Source organism: Sorex fumeus, unplaced genomic scaffold (genome assembly GCF_029834395.1).
Source record: "Sorex fumeus unplaced genomic scaffold, SorFum_2.1 ptg000233l, whole genome shotgun sequence".
NCBI lineage: Eukaryota > Metazoa > Chordata > Mammalia > Eulipotyphla > Soricidae > Sorex > Sorex fumeus.
This window is the reverse complement of record NW_026606290.1, coordinates 2,293,939-2,301,933: the sequence shown is the minus strand read 5'-3', so window position 1 is coordinate 2,301,933 and position 7,995 is coordinate 2,293,939.

The window sequence follows — 7,995 nt, the reverse complement described above, 5'->3', positions numbered from 1 at the left end:
GTCAGTCTCGGAAACGGGATGGGCCCGAGGAGGAAGGGGGAGCAGGTGGGCAGCCCCCAGACACTGCCTTTCAGGCCAGGCACTATCAAAAACGTCCCCTGGCCCCTCTGCGGTCCCCACCAGTCCCCAGCTTGTTCTGCCCCCTAGTGGCCAAGTCAGGATACACAGGATGAGATCAGGGAAGTTGCAGGATTTTCCAATCCTGGGCAGGACTGTCCCCAGCCCTGAGCCCTGGGCCAGAGTCATAGGACAGTGGGGAGGGTGTTTACACACAGACAACCTGAGTTTGATCCCGGCATCCCATAGGGTCCCCCGAGTCAAGAGTGAGTCCTGAACGAAGAGCCAGGAGTAACCCCTGAGCATCGCTGGGTGTGACCTAAAAGCCAAAAAAAAACCAAACTCCCCTGAGCCCCAATGTTGAGCCCTTCTCTGCCCCCTGGACGCCCCAGACAACATGAACTCGCAGGCGCTTTTTTCTTCCCCATCACTCAGAAATGGGTTTTATTCTCAGCCACGAGATAGCAAGACGGAGTGAGGTCAGAGACCTGGACAGCTGCATGCACAGCAGAGGGGGCTGCTGTCCCCAGGGTCAGTGGATGCGGTGACTCGGGCTGTGCTGGTCTCCAGGAGACCGCTGTCTCACAGGCTGCCCCTGTTCCGCCGTCCCTAATAGTTGTACAGTGTGACGATAGCATCTGAGTCCCACATGGGCCTTCGCTGTCCCTCTGACCCTGCGCGTTCCCGTCCAGTGGCCTGTCGGGGTGTGCCCTCGCCTCTGCTCCTGCTGCGCTCTGGGGCTCCTGACCTGCCCACCCACAGGCCACTCTGCACCCCTGCCCCGCGTTTCCTGCTTTGTTCCCTTGAAGCTTCATACCCAACGGTTCCAGGTCTGCGCCCCCCCCCCCCCCCACACACACACACACAAGCGGCTGGTCCTGATGCTGTTTCCTGGCTGCAGATTTCAGTCTTTGTCACAAAACGCATGGTGACTGCAAAATTGACTTTGGGGTTGATTGAACTGCATTGGTGTGGCGAGGGGATTGTCGGTCGGTACCACTGACTTCAAGGTTCCCAACAAGGACCATGGCTTTCCTTTGGATCTTAGAGGCCCAGTGAGGACGTTGTGAAATATATATGGGGGGTGAGAGGGAGCGCCAAAGAGGATCATGAATATGACTGCTCCCTGCCAGTGAAACATTTGCTTTCCTTTCTCCTTTATGCTTCTTGAATGCTCTTTCCTCAAGGCACTGCCATAGGTCAGGAAGACTGCTTTATGCCCGTGCTGGGGTGGATCCCTATACAATCCTGGGCAGTTGTCATATTAAGCTTCAGATGCCCCAGATTGGTTTCAATTCCTAACACCCTAAATTGGGGGCCTTGGGGCTGCAGCGATAGTACAGTGGGTAGGGCGTTTGCCTTGCGCGCAGCCGACCTGGGTTCGATTCCCAGCACACCATATGGTCCCCTGAGCACCGCCAGGAGTAATTCCTGAGTGCAGAGCCGCGATTAACCCCTGTGCATTGCTGGGTGTGAATTTAGGGAACTTGAACAAGGTCCAGAACCAGCCACCACCATGCTGAGACCACTCTCCGCACACATGAAGGTACCGGCAGAGGGACAAAGGCACGCAGGTCCCGGGGCTGAGATCTCCAAGCCTACTCGGATTGGGGCTGAGCATCCTCCACCCAGATCCTCCAAATTCCAGTAGGCGGGACTCACACCAACCAACTGGCCACCTGGCGCCGTGTAATCCCATCAACGGCCAAGATTCAGAGACTATAAAACCCAGCTCCTGGAAGCGCGTGACATCTTATTATGACATCTTATCATCTCATTCCTACTTTAGACAAACTGGCAGGCTACCGAATGTAACCTGCCCACACGGCAGAGTTTGGCAAACTCCCCGTGGAGTATCCAATGTGCCAAATACCAGTAACAATGAAGGGTCTCATTCTCCTAACTCTGAAAGAGCCTTGAATATGGCACTTTAAAAAAAAAAAATCTCAGGGCTAGGACGAAGAGATGTTACTGGGGCCTGCTCGAGGCAATCGACGAATAACAGGATGGTTGTGATTGTGATTGTGATTGCTGGGTGTGACACAAAAAGCAAACAAACAAACAAAAATTAAAAAAATAAAATGGGGGCCTTGGTTGGACGTGAGGCAGACTCCAAACCACCCCAGCTTCAACACGGGAGGGTCTAAGGGCCCACAAGGTGGAGAAGTCATGGAACGTCTCTGACCCAAAACAATGGCTCAGCACTCCATGGGGATTTCATTTCATTTCATTTCATCATCCTGTTATTCGTCGATTGCCCCGAGCAGGCCCCAGAACGTCTCTTTCATCCTAGCCCTGAGATTATATTCAAGGCTCTTTAGGAGAATGAGACCCATCATTGTTACTGGGATTTGGCATATTTGGTACGCCACAGGGAGTTTGCCAGACTCTGCCCTGTGGGCAGGCTACATTCGATAGCCTGTAAGTTTGTCCAAAGTAGGAATGAGATAATAAGATGTCATAAAAAGATGTCCTGATAAGATGTCGCACGGCCCGCCGGGAGCTGGATTTTATAGTCTCTGAGTCTTGGCCGTTGATGGGATTACACGGCGCCAGGGGGCCAGGGTGGTGGGTGTGACCCCTGCCTACTGGAATTTGGAGGATCTGGGTGGAAGATGCTCGGCTCCAATCCGAGTAGGCTTGGAGATCTCGGCCCCGGAACCCGCGTGGCTTTGTCCCTCTGCCAGTACCTTCATGTGTGCGGAGAGTGGTCTCAGCATGGTGGTGGCTGGTCCTGGAGGTCTTCGGCTGCCGGAGCCCTGGTCGGGGCGGGGAGGAAAGCTCAACCCGCTCCCCTCCAAGGGGCCCCGGCGAGGAACAGCCAGGCGCGGGGGCAGAAGACTGCACTGTTCTCGTGCGGGAGCTGGATTTTATAGTCTCTGAGTCTTGGTTCTTCAGGTGTTCATCAATATACTGGCTTGGCTCTTCACTACCTGTCTGAATGCAAGGTTCCGTCCCAATGGAAAACCAGCAGGACCATACTACTGTTCACGAAGGGAGACATCCATGACATTGGCAACTACCACCCGATCTGCCTATTGTCTGTCATCTACAAGTTGTTCACTCGAGTCATCCTAAATAGGATTGGCAGAACACTAGATGAAGGACAACCATGCGAGCAAGCCGGGTTCCGCAAAGGATTCAGCACCATCGACCATATCCACATGATAACCAAGCTCATTGAGGTTTCTCGAGAGTTCAAGATGCCGCTCTGTTTAACGTTCATTGATTTAAAGAAGGCTTTTGATTCTGTTGAGATGGAAGCGGTCATTGAAGCCCTAGCCAATCAGGGCATTCAAGCCCAATACATCAGGATCCTCCGTGAGCTGTATTGCGGATTCACTACCAGGATCTCACCATTCTACAAAGAAGTGATCGTTGATGTCAAGAGAGGGGTGCGGCAGGGTGACACCATTTCACCGAAACTCTTCAGTGCCACCCTCGAGAACATCATGCGACGACTGGAATGGGAAGGAATGGGAGTGAAGATAGATGGTCGGCAACTACACCACCTCCGCTTTGCTAATGACATTGTTTTAATAACACCAAACATCAGCCAAGCGGCACAAATGCTGGCCGACTTTGACCGTGAGTGTGGAAAGGTAGGACTACAGCTGAATCTTACGAAGACAATGTTTATGAGAAACAGCCTCGTTCCTGATGCCCCATTCGCTCTCAACGGAATGACCATCTCCGAATGCAACAGCTATGTGTACCTAGGTCAAGAAGTCAACATGACAAATGACCTGGCACCCAAGCTGCGCAGGAGGAAGAGAGTGGCTTGGAACGCCTTCAAGAACGTCGAAGAAATAGCTAAGAGGACGAAGAACCTCCGGCTCCGGGCACATCTTTTTGATTCCACTGTTCTTCCTGCATTAACATATGCCTCAGAGACCTGGGCCCTACGTAAACAGGATGAGAATGCTATTCAGGTCTCCCAAAGAAGAATAGAAAGAGCTATGCTTGGAATATCACGTTTCACTCAAATGAGAGAAAATCCGGAGTTCTGACATCCGTCGACGATCAAGAATCAGGGACGCTGTCTCGTTTGCCAAGGTGTCAAAAATCAGATGGGCTGGTCACGTAATGAGATTTAAAGACGACCGCTGGACTAGAGCTGTTACTGACTGGATTCCACGGGATGTCAAAAGACAGCGTGGCCGCCCACCTACCAGATGGTCAGACTTCTTCGTGAAGATCATGAACAATCGGTTTGAGGCTCTTCATGTTCACAGAGCGAACAGATGCCATTGGGCTACACTAGCACGCGACAGGGACAAATGGAGATGTTACTGGCACCCGCTCGAGCAAATCAACTACTAACGGGAAGATAAGTGATTAAGTGATTAAGTGAGTCTTGGCTGTTGATGGGATTACATGGCGCCAGTGGGCCAGGTGGTGGGTGTGACCTCCGCCTACTGGAATTTGGAGGATCTGGGTGGAAGATGCTCGGCTCCAATCCGAGTAGGCTTGGAGATCTCGGCCCCGGAACCCGCATGGCTTTGTCCCTCTGCCAGTACCTTCATGTGTGCGGAGAGTGGTCTCAGCATGGTGGAGGCTGGTCCTGGAGGTCTTCGGCTGCTGGAGCCCTGGTCGGGGCGGGGAGGAAAGCTCAACCCGCTCCCCTCCAAGGGGCCCCAGCGAGGAACAGCCAGGCGCGGGGGCAGAAGACTGCACTGTTCTCGTCCGGGATCTGGATTTTATAGTCTCTGAGTCTTGGCCGCTGATGGGATTACACGGCGCCAGGGGGCCAGGTGGTGGGTGTGACCCCCACCTACTGGAATTTGGAGGATCTGGGTGGAAGATGCTCAACTCCAATCCGAGTAGGCTTGGAGATCTCCATGGGGATGGGAAAACAAAACTAAACTGGCCTGAGGGGCTGGAGAGAGAGCACAGTGGGCAGGGTGCTTGCTTTTCATGCATAGGGTGGTTGGCATCATGAGTTTAGGAGTCTGTGTTCTAGGGAGCCCCCAAGAACAAAATGAGTCTTTCTTTGTGCCCCTCTGCAAGCTCATGTCATAAGGAGGGTGAGACAGACTCAAGAAGAACCTTTTCTTAGGTACTGCCCTCTGAGACCCCTGGCACTCCATATGACCCCCCAAGCTCCGTCAGGGGTAATTCCTGAGTGCAGAGCTAGGAGTAGCCCCTGAGCATCACCAAGTGTGGTGTCCCAAAACAAAACAAAATTTAAACAATGACAACAACAAAAAAAAACCTGTAATAATTCCCAAGAAATGGGAGCTTTTGGGGCCGGAGCAATAGCAGAATAGCAGGGAGGGCGTTTGCCTTGCACGAGGCTGAGCTGGGTTCGATCCCTGGCATCCTATATGGTCAGTCCAGGAGTAATTCCTGAGTGCAGAGGCAGGAGTAACCCCTGAGCATCGCCAAATGTGAACCAACGCCCCCCCAAAAAAAAACCCAAACAAAAAAAAAAAAGAAATGGGAGCTTTTTTTTGGGGGGGGGGGAGCTGTATATAAGGAGCATATCAGGAGCATATCAGGGACATGCCCCGCGCTGTTCCCATGAAAGGGAGTGCTCAGCCTGTTGCACTGTCCCTCTGGTCCCTACAGAACTGAACCTTCATCCTATGACGCCTTGTGCCATCTGGTTATTTTGTTTATATAGGTCACTTGGGGGTCTTGACGGTCGGAATATTGGTGAAACTGACGCGTTTCCTTTTTTTCCATCAGAGCATCAGTTCTTCAGACAGGGGGTCACCTATACCTGATGCTCAGGTTCTGCAGGGAGACGCGGCGAGCCTCACAAACTCCTAGGGGCCGCGGATGCTGTTCTGAGCCTTAAAATATTCCTGGGGGCTCAGGAAGTATCACTGATGCGTCACTCCCCTCCGCTCGCTAGATGGCGCTGTGAGCCTAGGAAACAGTGACGCGCCCCTTGCCTCGGAATATTGGTAGGAAAATTCTCCTAATCCCTAGGTCCTGGGGCTCAGACCTGGAAGGCACCGAGACCATCTGGGCTGGTGTCGCAGGCAGGGAGCCCAAGGGAGGCCAGGCAGGGAAGGGATCTGACGGCTTCCTCCTCGCCAGCATGTCTCCCCAGGGTCCGTCATCAGTGCTCAGCTCTGGCCAGTGGGCGCTGTGCTTGATGCGTGGGATTTATTGGTTGTCTTCACAGAAAACCCACCTCTCTTGGTGATCTAAAGTAAAATCGCCCACCTTGATGAAAAGCTCTACAAACTCGGCTCATGGCCTTGTTGCATTTGAGTCACGACATGTACTTAGTACAGGGACAGGAAACCGTGATCTCCAGTCTTCAAGGTAAGATGCAAGGCAGCATATAGCAAACTCTTTCTCTCTCCTGGTAGTGCTTGGGGGATCATATGGGATGCCAGGGATCGAACCCAGGTCAGCAGCATGCAAGGCAAACGCCCTCCCCGCTATACTATTAACCTGGCCAATTCCTTCCTTCCTTCCTTCCTTCCTTCCTTCCTTCCTTCCTTCCTTCCTTCCTTCCTTCCTTCCTTCCTTGCCTCTTTCTTTCTTTCTTTCTTTCTTTCTTTCTTTCTTTCTTTCTTTCTTTCTATCTTTCTCTCCCTCTCCCTCTCCCTCTCTCTCTCTCCCTTCCCCCCTCTTTCTTTCTGAATTGGGGGTCAATTCTGGGGCCTCAAATTTGGAAAGCAATTATCTGAGCTCCATTCCTCGGCCAAAGTCTCACACTCATGTACAGCTTCTGAGGATTTTTTTTTTACTCAAGGCTATTTATTTTTCAAGTTTTTGTTTTGTCTCAGGGGTCATACCCGGCAATGCTCAGGGATTATTCTTGACTCTGCACCCAGGGATCACTCCTGGTGATGCTCTGGGACCCTATGGGATGTGGGGATCAAACCCAGGTCAACCACATGTAAGGCAAACACCCTACCCGCTGTTCTATCTCTCCCACCCCAATTTTTTTTCCTTTTTGGGTCACACCCGGCGATGCTCAGGGGTTACTCCTGGCGGTGCTTGAGGGACCATATTGGATGCTGGGAATCGAACCCAGGTTGGCCGCGTGCAAGGCAAATGCCCTACCCCAGGTGCTGTGCTATTGCTCCTGCCCTTCCAAGGGGTAGCTGATTCTTCAGTACCAGCTGCAACTGGTTGAGGGTATTTCTCCCGTGCTAGCAGCAGTGATGACTCCATGTGTTGGTCATTACTCTAAGAACCAGTTAAATAATTTATTTAAATAGTAATTTAACCTAAATTAACTTTTGATTCTCAAAACACCTAGTGACTGACCACTCCCCACCACCTTTCTCTGCCCCATACTGTTTGGGAGGATGAGGGAGTAGGGGATCTTTGAAGAGGCCTGGGGACCCCTCTAGGTGGTTTATTTATTTATGTATTTATGTATTTATTTATTTTTATGTAGGAGTACTGCTATTTATTCAGCCAGTGATTTGGCTGATTGAATTGGGCATGAACTCCACCTTACTTTTTTTTTCATTCTTTATAATTTTATTTATTGAATCGGGCTGGAGCGATAGCACAGTGGTAGTGCATTTGCCTTGCACGTGGCCAACTTGGCTGACCTGAGTTCGATTCCTCTGTCCCTCTTGGAGAGTCCGGCAAGCTACCGAGAGTGTCTCGCCCGCACAGCAAAGCCTGGCCAGGTTCAATGCCTGGCATCCCATATGGTCCCCTGAGCACTGCCAGGAGTGATTCCTGAGTGAAGAGCCAGAGTGACCCCTGAGCATCGCTGGGTATGACCCAAAAAGCCAAAAAATTTTTTAAAAAAGGGCGGGGAGAGACCGAGTTCCCGGGATAAAGACTGTTGTGGCTTTCCAAGTCAGTCAGGTGCTCAGCTCAGCTTGATGGCCCCTTGGGGTGAGCCCTCCATGGCTAGTCCACTGCCCAGGGGGTCTTCTTTGACAGGCTATCCCTTCTGCTTCGGGGATGCTGACCTCTGTGAGGCCCTCAGAGACCACCAGTGAGCGTGTT